The 24,654-nt window shown below is 56.0% G+C and overlaps 1 pseudogene; it reads left to right on the forward strand.

Moving 5' to 3' along the window:
- Positions 1 to 24,579, forward strand: LOC124975137 (probable RNA-binding protein 19; annotated as a pseudogene).
- Positions 24,580 to 24,654: the final 75 nt, after the last annotated feature.

Genomic DNA, 24,654 nt, shown 5'->3' on the forward strand with positions numbered 1-24,654 from the left:
ATGGAGTACCTGAAGTCCAAGATGGTCGCCGCCGAGTCGTCCTCAGAGGAGGAGAGTGAGGACGAAGCAGTGAACTTTGATGAAGGGAGTGAGGCAGAGGAGTCCTCTGCCACTGAGACCCAGCAGGTGCGAGGGAGCACAGGGGCCCTGCCTGGGAATAGGAGGCCACAGGAACCCAGAGCCTAGGTGTGTGCCTCTGGGGAACAGGGAGGGGTTCTGTGCATGTCCACGTGGTCCTGCGGCCCCATTGCTGGGGTGCCACATGGAGGAAAGACTGCCCCCTCTGAGCTCACTGCCTGCCATACCTGGAGGGGCCACCTCCCACCTGTCAGGGCTCTGGGAGGAGTGAGGGTGGTGGCCGTGTTGCACGTGGTGTTCAGTAACAAGGTATATGGACTTGAACAGGCCGTCGTTGATAGGTGAGTTTAGTCAAGCCCTGACTATGTGCCTGGTGATGAACCCGCCATCACGGAATGTCCTCAGAGTCTCTGGGGCCATTCTTCTTCCATTTCATAGGTGAGGAAACTGAGGCCCGGAGAAGGGAAGTGACAGGCTCCCATGATGGGGTCAGGCCCCAGCCCAGGTCTTCCAGGCTTTGAAGTTGAGAGTATACAGGTGGACACAACCCTTGAGGATGGCCACCTTGTCCCCCAACAGAGTCCTCTGCTCCAGACACAGGGCACTTGGACATGTGTGTGTCCCCATTCTTGAGTTGGAAGCAACCAGTCTTTTGCTTCCCAATGAGAGGAAGAGGCTCCCTCTGCCTCCTCTTCTCTTTCCTCTTCCTCCTCCCTCCTTCCTAGTTACTGTGCCCTGCAGGGAGTCTGGGAGTTCAAGGCCTAGTCTCATCTCTGACCCTTGGGGGCTCCTGAGCCTGGGGGGATGCTTCAGCCCACAGGCCTCTCTGATCCTCGTCTGCAGAAGACATCCTGGTAGTGCCCGGCCTTCCAGCCATCTCCTGAACCCCTGTACTCAGGGTGGCCCTGGGGGTCACCATGTCCAGCAGGGTTGGGGCAGCAACCTTCCCAGCACATCGATGTTTCTCTGGTGGGAATAGAAATGACCTTGCTCTGCACCTGTTGGCTCATGGCAGTCTCTGCTGGGGAGTGAGTGCTAACTGGGCAGGTTTTAGCACCAAAGGATCTACCAAAAACTTAGGTTGTGCAGAGCTATCTGGAGTCCAGAATTATAGGAAAAGGTGCTGAATTCAGAATCCATGTGGAATTAGAGGCTCAGTAGGAGGCTGGCCTCTGCATGTAGCATGGAGCCAGCTGAAATCAGCGGCTGCAAGGTAGGTGCCTCGGCTCCTACCTCTGCCCTGGCCCTCTGCTGGCCAGTGGCCTGCTCACCTGTCCATGGTGTGCTGACCTGGCTGCAGCTCTCACTTCAGAGGCAAATGCGGACCCTGCATCCACTGCCTCTGCACTGGCCAGACCCTTAGTCTGGCAGGCACAGGCGCCAGCACTTCCTGCACCCTGGCTGCAGCTGCTCCTGGAGCTGCGATGTCCTGGTCTGTCCCCTGCTCCCGCCACCTCAGGGAACCCACTGTGGCCTTTTCTCTTTGTTCTCAGACAGAGAAACCAGCGAACGAGAAGGAGCCCACCACCTCCCACACCATGAAGCTGCAGGGAGCCCCGTTCAGTGTCACAGAGGTATGTGCTCTGAGGACAGGGTGAGGAGGGGGCCACTCAGGTTGAGAGCTGGAAGGAGTCACAGACCAAAAAGGCTGACCGATGGCATCTTGGGCATCACCAAGGAGGGACTGCGATGGCTGCTTCGAGCAGGAGGAGGCCTGTTCTGCTCCCTCACCTACAGCAGGGCTGGCCTGTGGTCAGACGGTCCCTGTGGAGAGTCCTTCCCCATTTTGCAGTGGGTGGCTGCTATAGGTGCTTGTGAGTGTGGAGGTGTTGCTGTCTTCAGAAACAGGCCACAGTCCAGCTGGCACCATGGCTGCAGCTGACTGGCCCTAGAGCTGCCTTAGCAGAGGACCCTGTTCTCATGCCCGCCTCGTGACAGCCATAGAGGTTCCCCATATGAGATCCTAGAAGACACAGCTAAATAAAAAGAATGAAAGTCACCTATAACCAGGATGGCCGTGTGAGTGACTGTGAGTGGGCGTAGCCAGAGGGGGTGCCAGGATGCAGGTGTGATCGCTGCAGGTCTGACGACAGGAGGTGATCCGCAGGTGCCCACTGTCCTCAGCACACTGGGCTGTCCCGCCCCAATTCCTGGGTCCCACCCAGTGACAATCCCTGACATTTGGGACAGACCTTCTTAAGTGTCCTTTTCTTTGTGCACTGATGCTGACCTCTGCCATTGGTTTGCTTTTTCCACATCCCTCTGTGAGGACTGGCTTGCGACACCGCCATTTTCCTTCTTGCATGTTCTTCCATGCTCGGGGACACTTTGATACATTTTCCTGGTCTCCTAAATGGGGATATGGGACTTAGAATTTTTTGCTATTAGAAATACTGAAGCAGTTCCTTGAGATCGAAGTCAGTTGGGTTTTGTTTTTTTTTGTTTGTTTGTTTGTTTTAAATTTGGTACCCAGGATCGAACCCAGGGTATATAACCACTGAGCCACATCCCCAGCCCTTTTTATGTTTTATTTTGAGACAGGGTCTCATTCAGTGGCTTAGGATCTCACTAAGTTGCTGAGGCTGGGTTTGAATTCATGATCCTCCTGCCTCAGCCTCCCAAGCTGCTGGGAAGAGTGGCGTGCACCACGCCCATCCTAGTTAACATTTTTTTAGGGAAAAATACTCCTCATAATGAGAAAAGTTTCAGAAACATCAAGGATTTGAGCTGAACAAATTTCTTTCTATGGAATTTGCAAACTTTGATGGAAAAACAGAAAATGAACGTGTTGACTGCCTACCAGCTAGAAACCCTGTAAGGCCACAGCTGCCATGGGTTCAGAAGGTGGACTGCAGAATCCATAGCCTGAACAGCAGGCAAGAGGCGCCAATTTCTCTAATTTACACAGATTCTTATGAAGGATATATGACCTGCCCAACAGAAAAATGGAGAAAGGACAAGAGGTTTTTGAAGAAAAAGAATTCAGGTGGCCTGTACAGATGCTTGAATTTATTCATAATTATTAAAAACAAAATTGAAACTGCAAGTTCAGGTTTTTCACTTGCCAAAGTGGCATACATTTTTCACATTTGGCAATAAACATTTTCATGCCTTTTGAAGGACAACATAGAAGTGTCAGGCAGAATTTGGAACATCCAGGCCTTTGCCGAGCTGGTGCTGAGCTTCGCCCCACAGGTGGATCCCCTGAGCACACCAGAGTCTGAACTCAAGAAAATTCTTTGTAACCTTCCTTTTATTATTTAGACTTAATGTGTTGATTTATAGTCATCATTAAGAACAGAAAAGCAAAGCTCCTGGGGATGCATTGTGTCAGTGTAGACGGGGTCCCCGGGAGTCCTGCTGGCAGGTCGGTGGAAGGTATCCATCAAGCTCTGGCGGTGTGGGTGGAGGCAGGCCATCCCTGTGGCCTTGTTAGGCACATAGGGTGGTTTTTGCAACCTGCTCACCAGCAGGTGATTGTTCAGGGTCCGGCTGTCACATGAGACCTTTCCCAAGGCAGAGCCGCCAGCAGTGCCAGAGTAGGCTCAGAGTTCAGAGGACCTGTCTCTTGGCCTGGGACAGTGGGAGCAGACGCCAAGGGACGAGGCCATGCTGGCAGACCGGGTGAGGTCCCATGGGCTCAGGTTGCTGCCCCGCTACAGAGCCTGCTGCGGGGCCCATTGCTTTTCCCAGCTGGAGCATCTGGCAGCCTGCAGCCAGGGCCTGGGTCCCCAGCCAGGTGTGTTAAGTCCCAGGCTCCCCAGAGCCCTGACTCTCTCCTCCTGCAGGTGGACGCTACATCAAGGTGTTCAGAGAGAAGCATGTGCCCACAGCCAAGGGGCCCCTGTAGAACAGTGTGCAGCCTTGACAAGGCCGGACACTCGGGAAGAACGAGGAGGAGGAGGACCTGGCTGACTCCAGGAGGCTCTTTGTGTGCAACCTGCCCTACACCAGCACCGAGGAGGACCTGGAGGGGCTCTTCTCCTCCTATGGTAGGGATCCGCTCCTGGCCATGCACCCCTGCTGTGCCTGGCTCCCACTTGGCTGGGTCTGCTCCATCTGCCTCCCACTTGCTTTTGACCTTGGGCAGTGACTCCAGCTGGTCTCATCTGAAAACAGGACTTGCTGTTCCCAGTGCAGAACCAGTGGCATCTTTTGCTTTCTGTACTTGAACTTGGATTCCTTTGTTTTTTTAATGGCGCTGGGCATTGAACCCAGGGTCGCTCTGCCACCCAGCTACATCCCAAGATTTTTTTATCTTTTAATTTGAGACTGTCTTGGTAAGTCCATAAGGCTAGCCTTGATCCTTCTGCCTCAGCCTTCCAAGTTGCTGGGATCGCAGGCATAGCCAGCACGCCCAGCAGAAGCAGGAGCAATGGAGGCATTTTCCTGAGATTCCTTGGCTTCTGGTGTTGGAATTCAGCAGCCATCTAGCCCTCCCCTCCCACTGTGCTCCTGCCTGGGAATGCTTTTCTTTCTCAAGTCTTCCCAAGCAAACCCAGCTTCCGAGAAGAGGCAACAGCCAGGGCTGTCTTTGGTTTTGTTGCTGTTTCTTCTTGGGCTGGGAACTTGCAGGCCTGTAGTTGAGCTTGGTCACAGGGACTGTTTGTCGAGGGGAGGAAGGTGGGCTCACAGTGCAGGTGATCCTGTGCTGTGGAGATGCTACTGGTGCCCTTATCTCCCGGGAGGCTGGCCTGGGTGTGGAGGATCAGCGAGGCTGTGTGAGTGTGGCTTGGGCAAGGACAGCTCAGAGGTCTCAAGTGGAACCTGCTTCAGGCCAGGTGATGGGACCTGAAGGTCTCTCCATGCTGTTCTGCTCCCCAGGTCCTCCTATGGACTGGTGCCCTGGCCACATGGCAGTGCTGAGTGGATGGGAGGGGGCTTGACCATAGACTGCAGGTATCCATTTGGGATGTGGCCACACCTGGTGTTCAGAGTGGAACCACTGCAGACAGTGTCCTCTGAGAGGGACAGTGTCACAAACACTTACATGGTACTAACTGCAGCAGGCCTTGGGTAGTGACTGCACACTAACTTTTGGACCCTTGAGGCCACTGTGTGTGTGGCAACTGTTGTGCCATTCACAGGTGAGAGGAGGAGGCCTGTGTGGGTGAGGCCAATGTGCAGGACAGGCTGTGCACAGCAGGCCTTGGAGCCAGGTACAGCCTGGCACCTTCCTCCTTGTTTCTTAGGGTGGGCGCGAGGGGATTGGGAAATGGCACCTTTTACATGGAGGTGGACCTTGTGGCTGGCAGTCGCCCTCCTTCCCTCGGACTGAGTGGGCGTAGCCGGTGCACAGCAGCTGTTCTGTGTTCCTGTGTCTGACCCTTAGTGCCTGGCACTTTCCTCTGAGCTTGGGCCCAGCTCCAACCCAGGCGACTGACACTCTCCTGTCCTCAGGTCCCCTGTCAGAGCTCCACTACCCCATCAACAGCCTGACCAAGGAACCCAAGGACTTTGCCTTCGTCACCTTCTGTTCCCTGAGCATGCATTGAAGGCCTACACGGCCATGGGTGGACAGGTGTTCCAGGTGAGGTTGCTCATAGGCCCGCCGGGGTCACCAAACCTGGTGACAGAGGAGGGATGACCCTTTGGAATGCAGGGAGCTCTGCTCTTCAGGGTCACCTTGCAATGTGTCCAGGCCACCTCCCCTCCAGTGCACCTTCATTCACAGTGTATGGACCTTGTGGGCTCTAGGCCAGACCTGGCCCACCCACGGCCGCTCATGTTCTCCCTATGCAGGGTCTGGGGGCACAGTGTGAGGGGTTGTGGGGTGTCACAGAGGGGCACATTTCCCTTGGTATGGCCGTGTTGGGGACCCCAGTACCAGCTGGTCCGAGAGTAACCATGCGTCTGCTCCGGCTGCTGTCCCTGTTTTTCTGCAGTTCTAGCCCTGGGTCCAACTTGTTTAGGACAGGAGGCCCCACTAGACAGGAGGCCCCACTAGAGGGCGGGGCTGGAGGGCGGGCGGGCAGCTCACCCACTTCCTCCCCTGTCCCCACAGGGCAGGATGCTACACATCCTGCCATCCGCCATCAGGAAGGAAGCCAGTGAGGATGCCGACACCCCCGGCTCATCCTATAAGAAGAAGGCGGCGTCCAAGGACAAAGCCAGCAGCTCCAGGTCCTTGCCAGCCCCGCCCAGGCTCTGCTGCCCTCTCTGCCTTTCCCGACCACCTGTATAGGGTTTGCTGTATAGCTTGAGGTTCATCCTCACCTCTGAGCTGGCTTCCCCACTGTGGATGGGGAGAGCGGTGCTGAGCTCACTTACACTCTGAGGTATCGTGTCCACTACGAGTGGATGGTTGCCACCTGCTGGGCCCTGGCACAGGCCAGCTGCTGGCACTGCCAGAGGTTGGATCTGTCAGCCCCGCTGCCTGTGGGTAGGGAGTCCACCCAGGTCAGGCGAGGTGGCGGGAGGGCTAGGAAGGCAGGGAGGCTTATGACAGGCTATGTGTCTGCGAGAGAGCACCCGTGGGTCCCAGCGTGGCCTGTCCTGCTTTGCCCCTGCCCACAGCTCCCACAACTGGAACACGCTGTTCATGGGGCCCAACACTGTGGCTGATGCCATCGTACAGAAGTATAGTGTCACCAAGAGCCAAGTGTTGGACCACGTGAGTGACCCATGACTTGCAAACTTCATGTCCGCAGATCCTCTTGGCAAATCTGTCCAGGACTGGACCCCTGCGGAGTTCTTTCTGGGCAAAACCAGGAGCACATTTCAGCCACGTGTCAAGGGACATCCCTTGATTCTGCCCATTGGCTGCTTTCTCCATGGTCCTCTGCCCTTCAAGACACTGGATGCCAGCCTGTCTGTGGAGGTGGACGGCAAGCCCATGTGTAACTGAATGGCCTGGTGGCCATGCTTTTAAAAGAAGCAGAAAAATTAATTCTAACAGACGCCGTCTTCAGCTAATGCGTCTGAGGGAACATCGCTTCGCTGCACCCAGCGTAGCCACAAGGTGTTTCTCCTCCCTAGTTCCCACCTAGGCTGTTGAATTCCATGCGTAGCAGGACGTGGGTTCTCAGGTGCCCAGTGGCTCATGGATGCCATGCTGGGCAGTGCAGCTTGGCCTGAGTGGAGGGAAGGACAAGGGACAGTCGCAGTGGCTCTGGTGCCGTAAATGCCCTGAGCACCAGGTCTTCGTAGTGCTGGGACAGGGTCCTGCCTTCTAGAGCCTTCTGGTGCCTTCTGGAAACCTCCTAGTGGAGACAGGTGGAGAGAGGAGAGCCTGGGCTGGTCGGGGAGGTGACAGAGCAAGGACTGCTTGGTGTGAGGGGTCAGGGTCAGGGTCAGCCCTGTAGAAGCCCCCAGGGGCTGCAGGAGGAGCTGCATACCTGCCCACTGTGGAGAAGGGAAGAGCCCGAGCTGGTGTGGGGACGTGTGGCTGGAGAGGGCGCCCGAGGGTGTCAGGTGGGTGTGGCTGAATGAGGGGCACCACTGAACCCACTTCCACTGGGTCTGCTTAGGTGCTGGCTGGAGAGAGCAGATCAAGTCCACCTGATGGCCGCGAGTCTCCTTTCCTCCCTCCCTCAGGAGACCAAGGGCAGCGTGTGGCCCCTGGGGAGACCCAGCTGGTCCAAGAGGTGCAGCGCTTCCTCCTCCACAATGGGGTCAGCCTGGACTCCTTCAGCCAGGTGGGTCCCCACTGCCCTCCCCGTGGACTCTGATGGCCCCAACTGGTGGCTGCTGCAGAGCTGGGGACGGGGCTCCAGGGAGGCTGGGGGTGTGTTGACAGGCCCTGTGGTGACTGGAACCAAAACCTGAGGGCTCAATGCTCCGCTGCCCCTCGCAGGGACAGGCTGCTCCTGGGGCTTCTCCACGCCTGTGGCAGCAGGTGGCCTGCAGTTCCACACTGAGATGCCAGTCTGATCAGTGGAACAGCGGCTGGGGCACCTGGGAGGTCCAGAAGTATGGTCATTCACTGTCAGTGTCTGCACGACTCAGTGGGGGGCTGGAGGCTGACCCCTCAGCAGAGCTGCCCAGCTGTGGAGCCAGCACGTGGCCTGCTGGAGAGGGTGGCGCCTCCTGGGTCTGCTTCCCAGGCACCTGGCCCCTGGGACCCCAGACAGTTCTGGTGTCAGACTGGACCCCTGCTGCTGTTCTCACGAGTCCTGTCCACTCCACAGGCCACAGCAGAGCGAAGCAAGACCATGATTCTGGCCAAGAACCTCCCCGCAGTCACCCTGGCTGCTGAGTTGCGGGAGACCTTCGGCCACTTCGGGAGCCTGGGCCGAGTGGTCAGCGCCTCCGAGAACTCTGGGGAGGACCTGTCCTTGTCTCTGCCACCATTGGGCTCCTGGTGTCCCTCATCTGCCCAAGGGTGGCGTCACTGCCATCATAGTGGAGTTCCTGGAGCCCCTGGAGGCATGCAGGGCCGTCTGACACCTGACCTACTCAAAGGTAGGGCTGCCCTAGGGGAGAGGGAGCTGGCTTGTGGGAGTGCCCTCAGCCTGAGCTCCACCCTCCTGCAGCACAGCTGCAAAAAGCGCCCCGCCCCGCCCCGCCCCCCGCCCCGCCCCCGCTTTCCCTGGCTTCCTTTCCTGCTTTAACTTGAGCCTTCACTGTCTGCTTCTCTGCTGTCCTGTACCTGTGATAAGCTGAAAGTCAGTTCTCTACGCGGGGCCGTTTAAGAATATCTATAGCCACAGCAGTTGGCTTAGACCAACAGTAAGTCACCTGTGGCAGAGCTGGCAGGCAGGTGGTCCAAGTCCAGGGTGTGGTCAGCGCCTCCGAGAACTCTGGGGAGGACCTGTCCTTGTCTCTGCCACCATTGGGCTCCTGGTGTCCCTCATCTCCCTGAATCACTACCATCCCACTCCTGTCTGTGCCCCATCTTTGGGCCTTCTTGGTCCCAAATCTCCTCCTGGGTTTACAGCACACCCAGATAACACAGGACATCCCACCTTGGGATCTTGGTGACAGTTGCATGGGACATATCCTTAGATTCTGGGGTGGAAGCATAGCTGTCTCTTGGGGAGCCACCATTTAACCCACCATGAGTACTTTGTCCAGCGACTTAATTCTTTGCAGACCACAGTCCCCCAGTGATCCTCAGGGCAGGCATTGCAGGTGCGGAGGTCATTTCTCCACAGCTGCTGCCCCCATGGTCATCCCCAGCTAGGGCCCTGCCCACTGTGCTGCCAGGAAGTCAGTGAGCTCCTGACCCACAAGACAGGTGCTGTTGCCAGCACCACAGACACCCTTCTTCCTTCCTCCTGCTGCTTTGGGAAGGAATCATCACCAGGTGAAGGGTGGCAAAGAGCCCGCCCTGGCAAGGCCGCATCCCTCTTCTGCACATAGGGAAACTGAGGCCCAGTGACCCAAAGTCACCCAGCTCAGAAGTGGCACAGCTAACTCTCTGCTCCCCAGTCTGGCTTCCAAGTAGGAGTTTTCATTTTTCTTTTTCTTTTTTTTTTTTTTTACTGGGGATTGAACCCAGGGACATTTAATCACTGAGCCACATCCCCAGCCCTTTTTTATATTTGATCAGTGACAGGGTCTCATTGAGCTGCTTAGGGCCTCCCTGAGTTGCTGAGGCTGTCTTTCAACTTGCGATCCTCCTGCCTCAGCCTCCAGAGCTGCTGGGATTACACGCGTGCCCCACAGCACCTGACTGCTTATGTTTTTTTTTTTTTTTTTTCTGATTGTAATCAACTTGTGAACCTTGCATTGTGAAATTTGAAACAAGTCCCAGAGGGCCAAAGTTGACAAGTATCCTTCCACCCTGCCCTGCAGCTCCCAGCACCTTCTACTGAGGCAGCCATTAGCAACATCTGTGTCTCCTTAGTTAAGAAACTGCCTCTGAACATGTGTGTGGAACAAGAGCGCTTCTCTGGGCAACTGAACTGTCTTCCTGCTGGAGCCACGCCTTGCTAGCAGTTCTTCCCCTTGTCACACTCCCCCTTTCATCCTCTGACTAGAATAAATGAAGGGGTGCCTTGACTCCACCCTAGTGCAAGGCAGCAGAGGCGTGGGCTCTCCTTTGCAGCCTGAGGCGCAGCCCAGGGGCCAGAGTGTTTTTCTCTTGGGGCTCTGGGCCACATTTCTCTTTCTGGCTCCTCTGCCCTGGGGAGCACCCATCTCCTCTGACCCTCAGGCTCTTCAGCTGCACGTGGGACTGAGTCTCTCTCCAGCCATGTCCCTAGATGGAGTCCCACAGGTTGGCACTTTTACCTCTGCAGTTCCACCACATCCTACTGTATCTCAAGTGGGCTCCAGATGGCGTCTTCTCCAGCACAGCCCCACAGAGGAAAGAGCACCAAAGGCACCAGTGAAGTCTGCAGAGAAGAACGAGGTGGAACCAGAAATGGGTAAGAACAGGTCTATGTGGGAGGAGAGCAGGGCAGCACAGAAGTGTTCTCAGGACACTGGTTGAACACTTTGTTCATCTTGCACACCAACGGACTTTGGTCTATAATTATATAGATGTGTAAAACATCCCTGAAAAATAGAGCATCAGAGCCAGGCACGGTGGCACACACCACTCATCCCAGCAGTTCAGGAGGCTGAGGCAGCATCAGCAACTTAGTGAGGCACTAAGCAACTCAGTGAGACCCTGTTTCTAAAATATAACATAGGGCTGGGGGTGTGGCTCAGTGGTGAGGCACCCCTGGTTAAATCCCTGGTACCAAATAGAGCATTGTGAGCACAGTGTAAGGTAGCAGCTGAAGGTGAGGGAAGAAAACCTAGATCTCTTCATACTCAGAACAGCCAGGAAAGAGTTCCTGCTCCATAGGTGGGGAGAGCTGGAGTCAGGGAGGAGAGCCCTGTTTGCATGTGGCACAGCGCCCCCTGGTGTCCAGCGACTGCACAGGCAGGAGAGGGAAGAGCAGTGGTGGACCACGCCGGCCTGGGCAGTCCCAGCTCCCTGGCTGACCTGCACAGTGGGTTTGTGAGCAGGGTAAGCGTTCCTTGCCAGGACTGTTGTGCAGACTGCAGGACGTGGCACGTCCCTGGACCTCACCCCTCTCAGGATTCCTGAGAACTGAGACCCGCCTCGTACCCACAGCTGCCCCAGGAGACGGACAGCTCCCCAGGGACCCACAACCACACCTTGTAGTCAGACACCTTCAGGAGCCTCCTGCGGACTGGGTTGTTTGACCCAGGTTTTAAGATTCTACCCCTCGGCCCATCACACACAGGGTTACCAATTGCTCAGTTTACTAAAATGAGAATTTTCCTCTTAACGACAGATAAGCCCCTTGTCTACCATCTCCATTGTCCTCATATATTTACAAAAAAAGTGTTTTATGGCAAAAAAAAAAAAATAGGGCGGCGGAGCCTCTGATCGCCCCTGTAAGGTTTGAATCTGTGGCCTTGCCTGGTTGGGCTTCAGGGAGGCATAGGGTCGAGTGTCTCATCAGAGGAGCAGCTGGCTAGAAATGTCACTTCCTCCATGCCTGTGGCTCACGTCCACGTGCCTGTGGGTCTTCAGGACTGGCCGTCTGCAAGGGCATTTGTGACCCACTGACCTGGAAGCTGCTCCCATCCCTTCGCTCTGTGGATGGAGCGCACCCCATCTGCTAGGTGGGTGGTGAAAGGCTTGAACCTTTCCAGTCCTTCCTTGGTGCCGCCCAGGTCGGCTTTGTAGTGGGGTCCTTTCCACCCCGCTTGCGCTCCTGGACCTCTCCCCTCGTGGGGTCCTCCTGTTTCCGTAAGCAACCATCGCCGAGCTGCCAGCCACTGTGGCTTTCAGTTCCTCTGCTGCACGTGAACCTGGATAATGATTTCTGACCCAGCTGAACCCTCCTCTCAAGCACATAAACTAGCGGGGTCAGGAGGCTTGCAGACAGCTCCGGTCTGACTTCTTCCTCCCTGCTTCAGGCACAGGCAGGGGGACAGGCACATTGGGCACAGTGCCTCCTGGGGAGTCCGCCTCCATCTGGCTGGGCTGATTTCATTTGAACTTGATGGTGCCCTCTCAAGCAGGCACCTCGTCTGCCTTGCTGACCATGCACCCTGCGGAGTGCCAGGCCCTGGGAGTGAGGAGAGGGTGCTGCCCCAGGGCAGAGCGGGGCCCGCTCCCTGCCTGCTGGCACCAAGCTCTCCATGTTCTCACGCTGAGGTGCTGCTTCTGGAGAGTGGGCCATGCGTGCCAGTGATGGTGGGCAGGGTCCCTGTCCCATGCCCACTCTGGGGCTGGGCCAGCTGCCTCCCTTCAGGCTGGTTCTGGCCCTGAACAGTGAGGGTGGCACCCACGCACCCCCCTGAGGACAGGGGGAGATTCCATGCTGACCACCTCTGTAACGCTGCCGCTGCTGTCCAGGGTGGCCACAACAGACATGGCCCAGACTTCCCAGGAGCTTCTGGGCTGGTCATGGCCATGTCTGAAGAGGGCCTTGGGCGCAGGCCTGCTCTAGGGCGTGAGCAGTGTCTTCTCGGCACCAGTGTCTGAACCCTGTTAGAATGCTCTTCTGTCCCCAGGCTCAGGTTAGTGTTGAGGGTCCCGACAGTCCTGCAGCTTGGAGGGGCTGGTGTCTGCTCACTGACTGACATGAGGCCTCAGAGACGGGATTTGTCCAGCCCCGCTGGGCTCGCCACAGCCTCTGGGAGCCTCTGGGTTGTCTGCATAGCCCCCTGGTCCCTGGTCCCCTGAGCTGTGCCCTCTCCCCTGCGGCACCCCACTCACCCTCTGCACATTGTTCCAGATGCTTCCTCAGGATGACAGGAGGTGGGGGACCCAGAGGCCCCAGGCCCTGTGTTTGGGGCTGGTCAGGGGGAGTGGGAAGGACCACGCTTCTCTGCAGTGCTCTGCTCTGCTCTCTGCCAGTCTCCAGGGAGGGGCCAGCGTGTTTCATCTCCCCACAACCAAGACCCTCACCTCCAGATAAAGGGCTCCGGATGTGGGGGTCCTGGAAAGCTGCTTGCAAATGATAATAGTCTGCTGGTGGCCGCAGTGCAGGAGCCTAGAGGAGTGGTGCGGCCTGATAATAATAAAGCTGTGTGGTGCTGTGTGCCTGGATTTGATTGTGGGGCTGTGGCATAAGCCCCTCCCTGCCTCCTGCCCAGGAGCTCAGTGCCTCCTGCTCCTGCTCCTGCAGCGGGCCCCTCCACTGCTTACTCCTGCCAGGGCCTGGTGATTCTGTTGGCGAACATCTGCTTGAGTTTTGCAGTCACTTATTTTTCTTTCCCGTCGTCCTTTGTCTCCCCATTCAGGCTGGCAGCAAAGTACTTCTTAAAAAGACCTTTGGCTGGTGGCCTCGGACCTGGGCCATGTCTGGACCTGCTTGGACCTGGATGTGGGTTGCAGTGGGGTTTGGCTTGGTGGCTTGGGGGTGCTGGGAGGTGCAGGGGTGAATGGGTCAAGCTGGGTCCTGTACTCAGGGCCAGGAGGGACATGTCCCCTACACACAGATGTCTGACCTGGAACCTGCAGGAGGAGGGCTGAGTTCCCCTGCAGCTGCCTTCCCACAGAGGGGATCATGGGCTCCCCTGGGTGCCAACCTGGCCAGCTGGACACGCAGGGTCCAAGGACAGTGTTCGTGGTGCAGTGTTGCTTCTGGGGTGTTGGATAGGCCCAGGGGCTGTCGCACAGCCTTGATGTTCATCTCGCAGTCACCCTGCAGGTAGCTTGGACCACAGTCCCCACTCACATATGGAAAAGAGGAAGCCCCAGGGTTAGTGACCTCCAGAGGTCACACATGTGGAGGGCGTGGGGAAGTGCCCTGCAGCTGTGAGCCCTGAGGCCTGAGCCCTTGCCCGTCCCCACTGCTCCCTTTGAGCACTCAACTTCTTGGCCATCTGCAGATGCTTTTGGAGTGTCCTCTCTGGACCAGTGCTGGGGGTGCAGGGGTGACTGCGTCAGGCTTGTTACTGTCCTCAGTGAACTCCCCTTTAGTTGAGGACCCAGATACAACCAGTAAGGAAGGTCGTTTCAGAACAGGCTAGGGGCTCTGGAAAGAGGACACCAGAGACATGGTGACCTTTTTTACTAGTGTGACCAGGAAGACCTGTCTGAGGGCTGGATGTTTGCACTGACACTGGTCAAGCAGAAACCAGGCCTGGGAAGAGAGGAGGGAAGCCGGTTGGGCCAGGAGGTAGCAAGTGCAAAGGGCCTGTGGTCAGCATGGCTTTGGCAGTCTTGAGCATCTGCAAAGAGGCCAGCAGGGTCAGGGATGAGGTCAAAGGAGCTGGCAAAGTGGGAGCAGACACTGAGAGGTCACTGGCAGGGCAGCCACTCTGTTGTCCAATGGCAGGTGATAGTACCCAGGCCTGTGGATGAGTAGTGGACGCTTGTTTTTCCTAACAGTTCAGCATAGTGCAAGAGTGTGTGTGTGTGTGTGTGTGTGTGTGTGTGTGTGTGTGTGTGGTTTTTCTCTAGGCTGCAGGAGGGATGCGGAGGCAGGGCGGCTCCGTCACTGGCCCAGGCTGCATGGGTGGTACGTAGCAGAGCCTGGCGGTACAGGCCCACAGCCTTGTGTTCCCACATGCATGTCCCATGGCTCTGCCCCTCCTGACCGCTGTCTCCAGGCCCCTGTGGTCAGCAGATCGCTAAAGACTGCCATGCCCTCTTCTTGTAGCATTTCAGGATCTGGGCACTCCAGGGGCAGGGATGTCATCATGGGCATGAAGGGTTAAGGCGTGGACATCTCTGGAACTAGGTGGCCTGCGCTATTGGGGAAAGGCCCGGCACACAGGAACACAGCTTTCATCTCCAGCCAGCTGTTTTTCCCAGTGCCCCTTCCTGGGTGGGGCTGAGAGCAGCTGACCTGCCCAGGGAGGGACCGTTCCTCAGCACAGTTCCTGAGGTGTGAACTGACCCAGCCTGCTCAGCTCAGCTCTCACTAAACCCAAACCCCACAACCCAGGCAGTACCTGCGACCACCTGACCAGGCTCCTGGGCCTGGGTCAGGTGGAGTTGACTCCGCTTTGCCAAGTGCCCTGGGCTCCCACTCCTGGAACCCCAGCAGGCCCCTGGGACAGTGCAGGGAAGATGATCAGTCTTTGCCAGAGGTCTCTGAGCAAGAGGGAGGTGTCTGCTTGCTGGTCGGTTAACCAGCTCCTGCCTGGCACAAAAGCCTCATGCCATTGAGTTAGGTTGCCAAGATTGAAAAACTGGGTTTCCCCGTGTAAAGTTGAGTTTTTTGCTTCTTTTCAAAACTCTGAACTTCTGGCCATACCGAGTTGGCCTCCCTAGGGGGCAGAAGCTGGCTATTGCCGAGGAGAGGCTACCCCTTGCACTGGCCATGAACCTTCTGCAACACCATCATCCCCAACACTCTCCTATCTATAAGTTTCTGTCAGTCTTCTGGGAACCTGTCTTGCCTTCCTGAAACTGCTTGGCATCTAATGTTTGGATGCTGGAATGTTCCCGAGGCCTCCTGTTTCCACCTGTTTGTGTTTGTGATGTGGTCTCTGTGGTTGTGGATGAGGCCAGGTAGCCAAGGCAACCAGCTGAGGTCCTGGCATGTGGCAGGAGATCTACTGCCCATTGTTTCCTTGGCCTTCAACCTCTGAGATGCAGGATGACCAGGAAACCCAGAGGGTCTTCCTGCTAATGGTCTTGACTTTCACTTTGATTGAAGTTCTCCTCCAGGACTTGGAGTATGAGTTACTGTGTCCTTAGTAGGCTGTTTCCTCCTATTTCCTTTGAAAGTGGGTTTCTGTGTATCAATGCCCACACTTGCAGTCCCTTGCTGGGTTTGTTGGTTGTTTCTTGGGTGGGGGTGGCCTGCATGTAGATTTTCTCCTTGTGGCCTGGGACCCAGGAAGCTGGAGGACTGGAGGTGTTCTTTGGGTCCTGGGAGGGATCCAGCTCAGTCACTAGCTGTTTCTGTGAGGCTTGAAAGGTTTGTTCAGTGGCTAAGCAGTTGACAGATAATCAGGACTGGAAAGCTTCAGACCACAAGCAAGAGGCAGGGAACAGGTCCCCAGAGCTTGGTGTGACAGTGCAGGGCAAGTTTGAGCACCCGGAAGCCCCCTTCGGCCCTGCACAGGTGGAGCTGTTGGAGGAAAGCGTGCTGGGGAGAAGCCCATGGGCTCCTCTTGGGCCACGGGACCTCGGGAGCTTCTACCAGCCTGTGGGGCAGGGCTGGAGTCTGGGGCAGGGCTGCCACCTGCTCAGCACCAAGGTGGGTTGGGGTGAGGAATCCCCTCCCTGGGGCTGTCCCCCTGGGGCTATGGGATAGTGGTTGAGCCTTTTCTGGGGAAGGGGCTTGTCCCCAGGCCCAGCACTTGGGACTTGGTGAAACTGGGGAGGTTAAGCCAAACTGAGCGTATTTCACTAAAGTAGGGTTTCTCCCATGGTCCTGAGGCTGAGGCATCCACCACCCTTGCTGGGGCAGACACCCACACTGGGCCCTGCCTGATTTCCCATGGGCCTGTCCCTTCTGCCCATTGCACCTATGGGCACCACCACTAACTGGCAAGGTGATGTTCACCCTCCCTCTCCCTGTAACCTGTTCCTTCAGGGGGAGAGGTGCAGGGGCGGTGGTGACAGGTACTGGTGCAGCCGCCTGGGTCTGCTGCTGCGGAAGTGACCAAGGCCCCTGCCCTCTGTTCCCATGGCTGCATGCACATGTGCGCTTTCCCCGCCCAAGCAGACTGACAGAACCATGCACCACCTTCCTCATCTCACCTTCAGCTCCCTGGGTCTGTCAGCGCCCTTCAGCATTCCTCAGCACATCGTTTCAGTGGCAGCCTACCATCCCAGTCCCCGGTGGCCTTGCTGGTCTGTCTGTGACGCTGTGGCAGGTTTTCCCAGTTTCCACTATTATGAAACACTATGACTTCCTTGTATATAGACAGAACCACTTTGACACACATGCATGTTCAAGGGGTATTTGAAATCCATATTCAAGGGGTTTTAGAATGCTCTGTTTTTCCATTCTGTAATTTTTGCAAAATGAAGATGCATTTCAGTTTGAAAGTTCACTAAGTGCTGTTTTTTCTTTTTTTTTTTTTTGTGGTGCTGGGAATCGAACCCACAGCTTTGTGCTTTCAAGGCAAGCACTTTACCAACTGAGCTATCTCTCCGGCCCTAAGTGCTGTTTTTTAAGGAAGAATAACATTTTGCTTAGGTTCATGGTTCAAGAACATAGTTTCCATAATGTATTTTGAAGTTAAAATGAGTGTGGCCTAGTGGTATCTGGGGCTTGTAGGTTTAGATCTGTCATATTCTCTTTAAAACAGAGCAGGATCTGGGTGTGGTGGCACATGTCTGGAATCCCAGCAGCTCTGGAGGCTGAGGCAGGATGATCTCGAGTTCATAGCCAGCCTCGGCAAAAGGGAGATGCTAAGCAACTCAGCGAGACCTGGTCTCTAAATAAAATACAAAATAGGACTGGGGATGTAGCTTAGTAGGTAAGTGTCCCTGGGTTCAGTCCCCAGTCCAAAAAATAAAATACAACAGGGGCAGATGGTGGGACTTTGTCTCTCTCCCTGGCTCTCTCGCTGCTGACACCTGTGGTCACTCCTGACTGTGCCATGGAGGCAGAGCCCCTTGGTATAGCATTCCATGCTTTAGGCCCTGGCTTTGCTTTGGTGGGTAGATGTTACTTCATGGGGTGGTGTGTTTTTGATGGGGTTAGTGGCTGATGGTGAGACCCCAGAAGGTAAGAAGCCAGCATAGGAAAGAGTAGAGGCCTCCAAGGCAAGGGCAGAAGAAGAGGAGGAGGAGGAAGAGGAAGAAGAGAACCTTCCAGGATGCACTCTGTTTATTAAAAATCTCAACTTCAACACCACAGAGGAGATGCTGAGGGAAGTGAGTATCCACCAGGAATGGGGGATGCTCCAGGCTTTGATGCAGGCAGTGCGTCTGTTCTGTGTCCGGCACGGCTCAGGTGGTGGGCAGCCCGCCCTGCTGCACACCATCCCTGCTGTTGGTGGGTTCCGTGTTCCAAGTGCACTTGAAAACACTTCCCCTACTGCTTCTGTGGTGAGCGGCCCAGAAGTCAATGCCACCACTGTGCGTGGCCTGATGGAGCCTGCAGGAGACTCGTCAGTGAGGTGTCCCCACCTGGCACTTCTTGATGGGGTGAGTCTGCACCTGTGGGAGGAAAACAGGAGGGGCAGGGTAGGGAGCTCCAGGCAGGGGTTTGGCAGATGCCCAGTGAGCATGGCAGCCCGTGGACTGCAGGGCCAGGATGGGAGAGGGGTCCCTCCCACTCAGAGGATGGGGTCTGTGAGCTTCCTGTCTCCCCAACCAGGACTCCCCAGCAGAGGGGCTGCTTTCGGTGAATCAAGAGTTCCACAGAACAGACGCTCACCAGATTTCCTGCTTAATGGATGAGTGACACAGCTCACAGCCGAGAACTTGTCCTGGAAGGGAGATGGCAGAGGATGGAAATCTCTGATTCTCCTTCCTTTCAAAATGTCCCCTGAACTCTAAAATTCTATAGAGGTTTCAAGAGAAGAGGCACTGTCCACTGACCCTGCCTCCGTGCCATGACTGTCCCTAGGTAGAAGGACAGCCATAGCAGTGAAGAGGCCCAGATTCAAGCAGGCAGCATGGCCGGGGCCCCAGAGCACCTGGTGAAGCACTGATACCGCATGACTTGGTTTTAGAGGTGCACCCTAGCAGTGTCTCAAAGGCAGGTGGCTCTGAGCCTGTCAGGCCAGCTCTGGTCCTGTGTTGTCCTTGTCACTCCTGGCATGGTGTGGGACATCACTATTGGATCAACATTTCCTGGAGTTTCACAAACAGCAGCTTAAGGGTGTCCTCAGGATTAAAGGCCCTGGAGCTGGAAGGCTCAACCAGGACCATCTAGTTCAACTGGGAAATGGAGGTTCAGAGAGGTTACCTCACTGTCCTGAGCTCACACAGCTCATTAGAGCACTGTGGGGAAGCACACCCAGATCACAGGACCCCTGTCCCAGCACCTGAGTGTGGAGCCATGATCAGGGGTCAGTCCTCCCAAGCCTGGATCCTGGCTTCACTCCTTGTTAATGGGCAAGTCCTGCAGCATTTCTGTGCCTTGGTTTATCCAGCTGTCACAGTGGCATGAGTGGAACTTTCCCATTGGGTTGTTTTGAAAGTTTGACTAGGACGAGTGAGATCCTCCAGGTAGAGTGTCCCACACCTGAAGCACAAGTCTGCTGCTGGTGTGTGTGAGGGTCTGTGCTCCTCCTGCTGCCTGTTGCTCACTTGGTGGACAGTACTGAGCACCTGTCTATCTTTGGTACTGAAGACAGAGCCAGAGCCAGAGCCACATGGAGTGTGCCTTAGCTGGGTTCTAAAGGGAGACAGGAGAAGGGAGGAGAAATGTAGAGTGTGACTTACAGTTTTTTAGATTTATTTTGACTTTAAGCACAGAGGGCAGTGAGGTGGTCGGGCCTGGGGTCAGTAGACTCCATGCCCCTGAACTGACCCCGGCTTCTGGGGTCTGCAGCAGACCTCTCAGCTGTTCCAAGGCCTAGTTCTTCCCTCTGTAAGTGGAGGAAAAGAACAGCCCAACTGCCATTCCGAGATGTCCAGGGGACTGGCCAGGTTACTTGGAACAGGCCATCACTCACCACCTCTGAATGACCCAGGATCTCCATGGGCACGTGTGGAAGGACAGCTCGGCAGGCTACACAGTGGCTCAAAGCCTGGCTCAGCAACCCAGACCCAGGTCCAGCATGTCCAGCTTTGTGATCTCAACTGCCAGCTCCCTGGCCCTTGGCTGCCCATCTGAGGGCATCTCTTGGTCACTAGGTGGGTGGACAGTGTGGGGCCTGGCACAGGCCCATGCACAGTGAGCAGTCTCCTGGGGTCAGCTCTATGTGCCTTCTGCTTCCTGAGCCTGCAGGTGGATCCATGGTGACTGGAGATGCTCCCACGCAGGTGGTGGATGCTCCCAGAAGTCAGGGGCTGCATTATCCTCTCTTCTCCAGGTGTTTTCCAAGGTGGGTGCTGTGAGGAGCTGCTCCATCTCTAAGAAGAGTAACCCATGGAAATCTTGGCTGGAAAGAAGTGGTTCCAGAAGAAATCGTACCTGCGAGCAGGGAGGACGGCCAGGCTTGTCTGAAACAGCCCCTCCTCTCTTCTGGAGACTCCTGCTGTGCAGTCAAAGAGGCCCATGCATCCTGTGATGTCCAGAGCCTCGCAGACCGTTCACGTGGTCCTGGAGCTGTGCACCTAGTGGGCGAACAGGGTACCGTCAGCACCCGGGGGCTCCCTCCTCCCCACTCCTTCCAGACACAGCAAGAAGGACTGATTGTGGGCTTTCCCACTTCAGTTACAAGGGAAATGACCCATACAACTTCTAGATCATTCCAACACGTCATTAATATGCACCTCCCTGGCTATTAGGTAGTGGGCAGGCAGAGACCACCTGGCCTCTCCCTTCAGCCCCATGTCTTGTTCTGACACTCCTGGCCTCCCCTCATTCATGTCCTGGTTCCCTGCAGAAAATGAACAAGGACACGTCCTTTGTCCTTTATCACAGCCATGTACCCAGTGCAGCAGCCCTTTGATTCGTGGACATGGTAGGGTGCAGCATGAGTCAAGAGTGACCACTGCTCATTCATTCCCTAACTGTCCTGGGACACCAGGCAGTGAGCACCAGAGATGTGATCCCTGTCCCCAGGTATCTGCAGTAGCTGGGGAACAAATGAGCTGGTGGCTTCAGCACAGGACCGGGAGGGCTGTGGCAGGTTCTTCAAGTCAAGAGTGGGCCTAGAGGCAGGGAGGCTGAGCAGCCTGGTGTCAGAGACCAAGGCAGGAGATGGAAAGGGAGGCAGTTTCCAGCTTAGTAAGTGGCTTTTATGCCCTGCAGGGGTTTGGACTGCAGCCTGGTGGGGAACCACCGAGGGTTTTAAGCAGATGCTTCTGTGTGTGAAGTTAGAGGTCCCTTGCCTCTGTCTGCTCAGGCTGCCATGGCAGCAGATAAACCAGGCCACAGGGACACTGCCCCTCTGGGAGCCTGCCCTCTCCCCTGCGAGCACTCAGCAGCACCTTGCCACCCCATCTTCGGTGTTGGAAGCAGCTCTTGGGGTGTCCACTGTCCTTTCGGGAGCCTGCCATCCAGCCAGGCACTGGGGGGAGCTAGGTGGTATCTGGTCAGCTAGGAGCAGCAGGACAAGGCTGTGCTCAGCCTGGGGCTGGCATGAAAGATGGCTGGGCGCAGGCAGCTGTGCAGCAGCAGGTCATACTGCTAACCCTTGAGGGGCACAAGGAGAGATGGTGGGCAGAGCTCATGCAGAACTGGCACATGGGGGGCAGCAGGGCTGGGTCCTTGGCACCAGCATGTGCCCCTCTCCCACAGTCCCAGGTCAGCATTTCCTGTGGGCTGATCCCATGGGCACAGAGGCCGGGAGCAGGTGCTGCTCTTGGCAGAGACCGGCCTCCCAGGCAGTATGGTCCTGCCGTGTTGGAGGCTGGGTGAGCTCCTCTTTCTCAGGAGTATGTTTGACACTCAGGTGCAGATGCCACCAGCTCACCACCCACAGCCTTATGCCCCCAAACAAAAGCTCTCTGCTCAGAGAGCAAACTGACAGTCACCATGGGACAGGACTGCCTGTCCCCTGCAGTTCCGAGCCACATTTGGGCTGTTCACAAGGTTCCCTAGCACGCAGGGCTCTTCAGGGGAGGCAGAGGTGCAGTTAGAGACCTTGTGCTTTGGGGTGCCCCATGGGACTCCCCAGCATTACCCCTCTACACCTGACACACACACTGTCAGGAAGCAGTGCCCCTGGAGAGGCTGCTGTTGCTCTTGCCCTCTGACCTCCTGTTGCCTTGGAGTGGGGAACCAGGCAGAGCCAGGGCACCTTCACCTCCCTGTCAGAACTTTAGACCTGAAATCCAGGAGCCAGATTCAAGTGTCAGAAACGCCCCCAGGAGGTGGCCCTGGGTGCTGGCGACACCACATGGAGGCAGGGCTGTCCAGGTAGAGGCTCCTGCTGGAGAACAGTGGTCAGCCCCGAGTCAGTTCCCCTCCCTCATGAAGCCGGGATCATATTAGGAATTTAATTATCACATCAATCATCTGGTAATTAATAGTGAAACTCAATGGTGAATTTGCTGGGGCAACTAGTTGTAAAAAGGAAGCCTGGAGCTGAGGTCATGTGGGGGCTGGAAAGGGAACTGGAAAGGATCCAAAGCCAAGCCCTGGCTCACTCTGTGCTCCCTCTCACAGTGGGTCCCCTGTTCCAGGAGCGCTGCTTTCCATGGGGTTTGGATTCGTGGTGTACCGGAAGCCAGAGCAAGCCCAGAAAGCCCTCAAGCAGCTACAGGTAAGCAGGCTGTGAGCCAGGGTCCATGCTGTGGGTCCTTCACCTCTGAAACTGGGGGCAACCCCTGATCTCCCGTCTTGCTGGGCCCATCCTTTTACCAGTTTTCCAAGCAAGGAAGACCACTCTCAGCCCTCCACAGCCACTTTCATTCACTTATTCTACCCACGCGCTTATGTCATGGGGCTAGTTTGTGAGAGCACTGTGGTATGCCTGGGGAGACCCTTCCTCTTTCTGGTGGGGAGACGGGCAATGGAGCCATGAATTAAGACAAGACAAGATCATGCTGAATGCTCACTCACATGACTTCTGAAGTGGAGCTGCCTTGGGCTGAGTGGGCTCATACCTGCCCACACGAAGTCACCTGCACAGAGACCTGGAGGGAAAGCCGTCCAGGAGTACAGGACAGCATGTGAAAAGGGCTTGTGTCAGGAACTTGAGGGAGTTGGGGGAATAAGCCCCTGAGGGCAGCTGGCAGAGCAGTGTGTGGCAGGTATCAGGGGAGGTGGAGTTTTTTAGGATGAGATTTGCAGGTCCCTTAAAGGACTGGATGTCAGCCTGCAGGCTGGCGAGACTGTCGGAGGGCTGGGAGCACATGGGGAAGGGTCTTATTTGTACTCCAGGACAATTTCCAGTTCCTGTGTAGAGATGAGATCGAAGGAGGGTGGGCAGGAAACCTTCAGTGGTCAGAAAACAGTAGCTTGTGCCAGAGATGGGCAGCAAACCTGGTGGGAGTGACTGGAGAGTATTTGAATGTAGATTGAACATCTGGTGCAGATGGAGGAGACTGCCTTCCTGCTGAGCCCTAAGTCCGGGGATAAATGGAACCCTTAGCAGGAGGAGGGAGCCATTGCTGCAGGGAGCACATGGCCAGGGGACTTTACCACCCCCAGGGAGCCGACCTCACTGTCAGTGACCACAGCTCCCTCACAGAGGCCCACATGCCAGGCCCTGCCAGGGCAGGGAATAGGGAAGAGCACTTCCTGGTCTTTGGTTAGACACCAGAACTCCCAGTGTGTCACCAGCACTGTGCGCTGTCAGCTAAGACGTGGCTCCTCAGACCCTGTGGTCACCTTCCTCTTGTACTCAGGTCAAGGTTCAGTAAGACTCCATCTCGCAGGCAGCACATTGCTCAGCCCCAGCAGTGTGCATGTGTGTGCCTGTGGCCACCGAGGATTGCTTATGCAGAGCCACCTGGCTGTATTTCCTGGGAGGTTGGAGGGACTTTTGGGGTATTTCACTCAGACACCAGCTACTCCCACAGGGACCACTGCTTTAGGTGCAGGGCGCTAGGCCAGGGATTTTGGGAGCTGCAGTCTAGATAACAAGCTCTTTGTGCAAGTCACACCAGAAAGGCCCCTGAAACTTCAGATGTTATTAAAAAGTGGCTGAGCCTGTGCCCTTGAATACTGTAAAGGTCAATGTGCCACAGGGTTCAGGGAGCATTTGGAGACTGAGTCTCTGTGAACACTGGTCACTGCCTGGCTATCGCCCCACCATCTTAGGGAACACCCTTCCATGCCTGCACTTCCAATCCCTTTGCATGGCCTCTGTGAGCTTGGCCTGTGAGCTCAGCCTCTGCCAGCTCTGCCTCTGAGCACCACCACTGTGAGCTCGGTCTCTGTGAGAATGGCCTCTGTCAGCATGGTCTCTATGAATTTGGCCTCTATTAGAATGGCCTCTGTGAGCAAAGCCTCTGTGAGGATGGCCTCTGTGAGCATGTCCTCTGTGAGCACAGCATCTGTGAGCAAGTCCTATGTCAGCAAGGTCTCTGTGAGCATGGAATCTGTGAACTCGTCCTTTCTGAACTTGGCCTGAGACAAGGCCTCTGTGAACAAGGCCTCTGTGAGCTCATCCTCTCTGAGCTCGGCCTCTGTGAGCTCGACCTCGGTAAGCTCAGCCTTTGTGAGCATGGCCTCTGTGATCTAGTCCTCTGTAAGCTAGGCCTCTGAGAACGTGGCCTCTTTGAGCATGGCCACTGTGAGCAAGGCCTCTGTGCAGAAGGTCTCTGTGAGCAAGGCCTCTATCAGCAAGGCCTCTGTGAGCTTGGCCTCTGTGACAAAGCCCTCTGTGAGCTTGGCCTTTGTGAGGAAGAATTTTGTGAGCATGGCCTCTGTAAGCTAGGCTCCTATGATCAAGGCCTCTGTGAACATGGCCTCTGTGAGCTTGGAGTGAGTGAGAAGGACCTCTGTGATCACAGCCTCTGAGAGCAAGGCCTCTGTGAGCTTATCATCTCTGAGCTTGGCCCCTGTGAGTATGGCCCCTGTGTGCAAGGGCTCTATGAGCACATCCTCGGGGAGCATGGACTCTGTGATCTTGGACTCTGAGCACCGCCTCTGTGAGCTATGACTCTGTGAGTATGAACTCTGTGAGCAAGGCCTCTGTGAACATGGCCTCTGTGAGCAAGGCCTATGTGAGCAAGGC

The sequence above is a fragment of the Sciurus carolinensis genome, unplaced genomic scaffold (assembly GCF_902686445.1).
Source record: "Sciurus carolinensis unplaced genomic scaffold, mSciCar1.2, whole genome shotgun sequence".
NCBI classification, from domain to species: domain Eukaryota; kingdom Metazoa; phylum Chordata; class Mammalia; order Rodentia; family Sciuridae; genus Sciurus; species Sciurus carolinensis.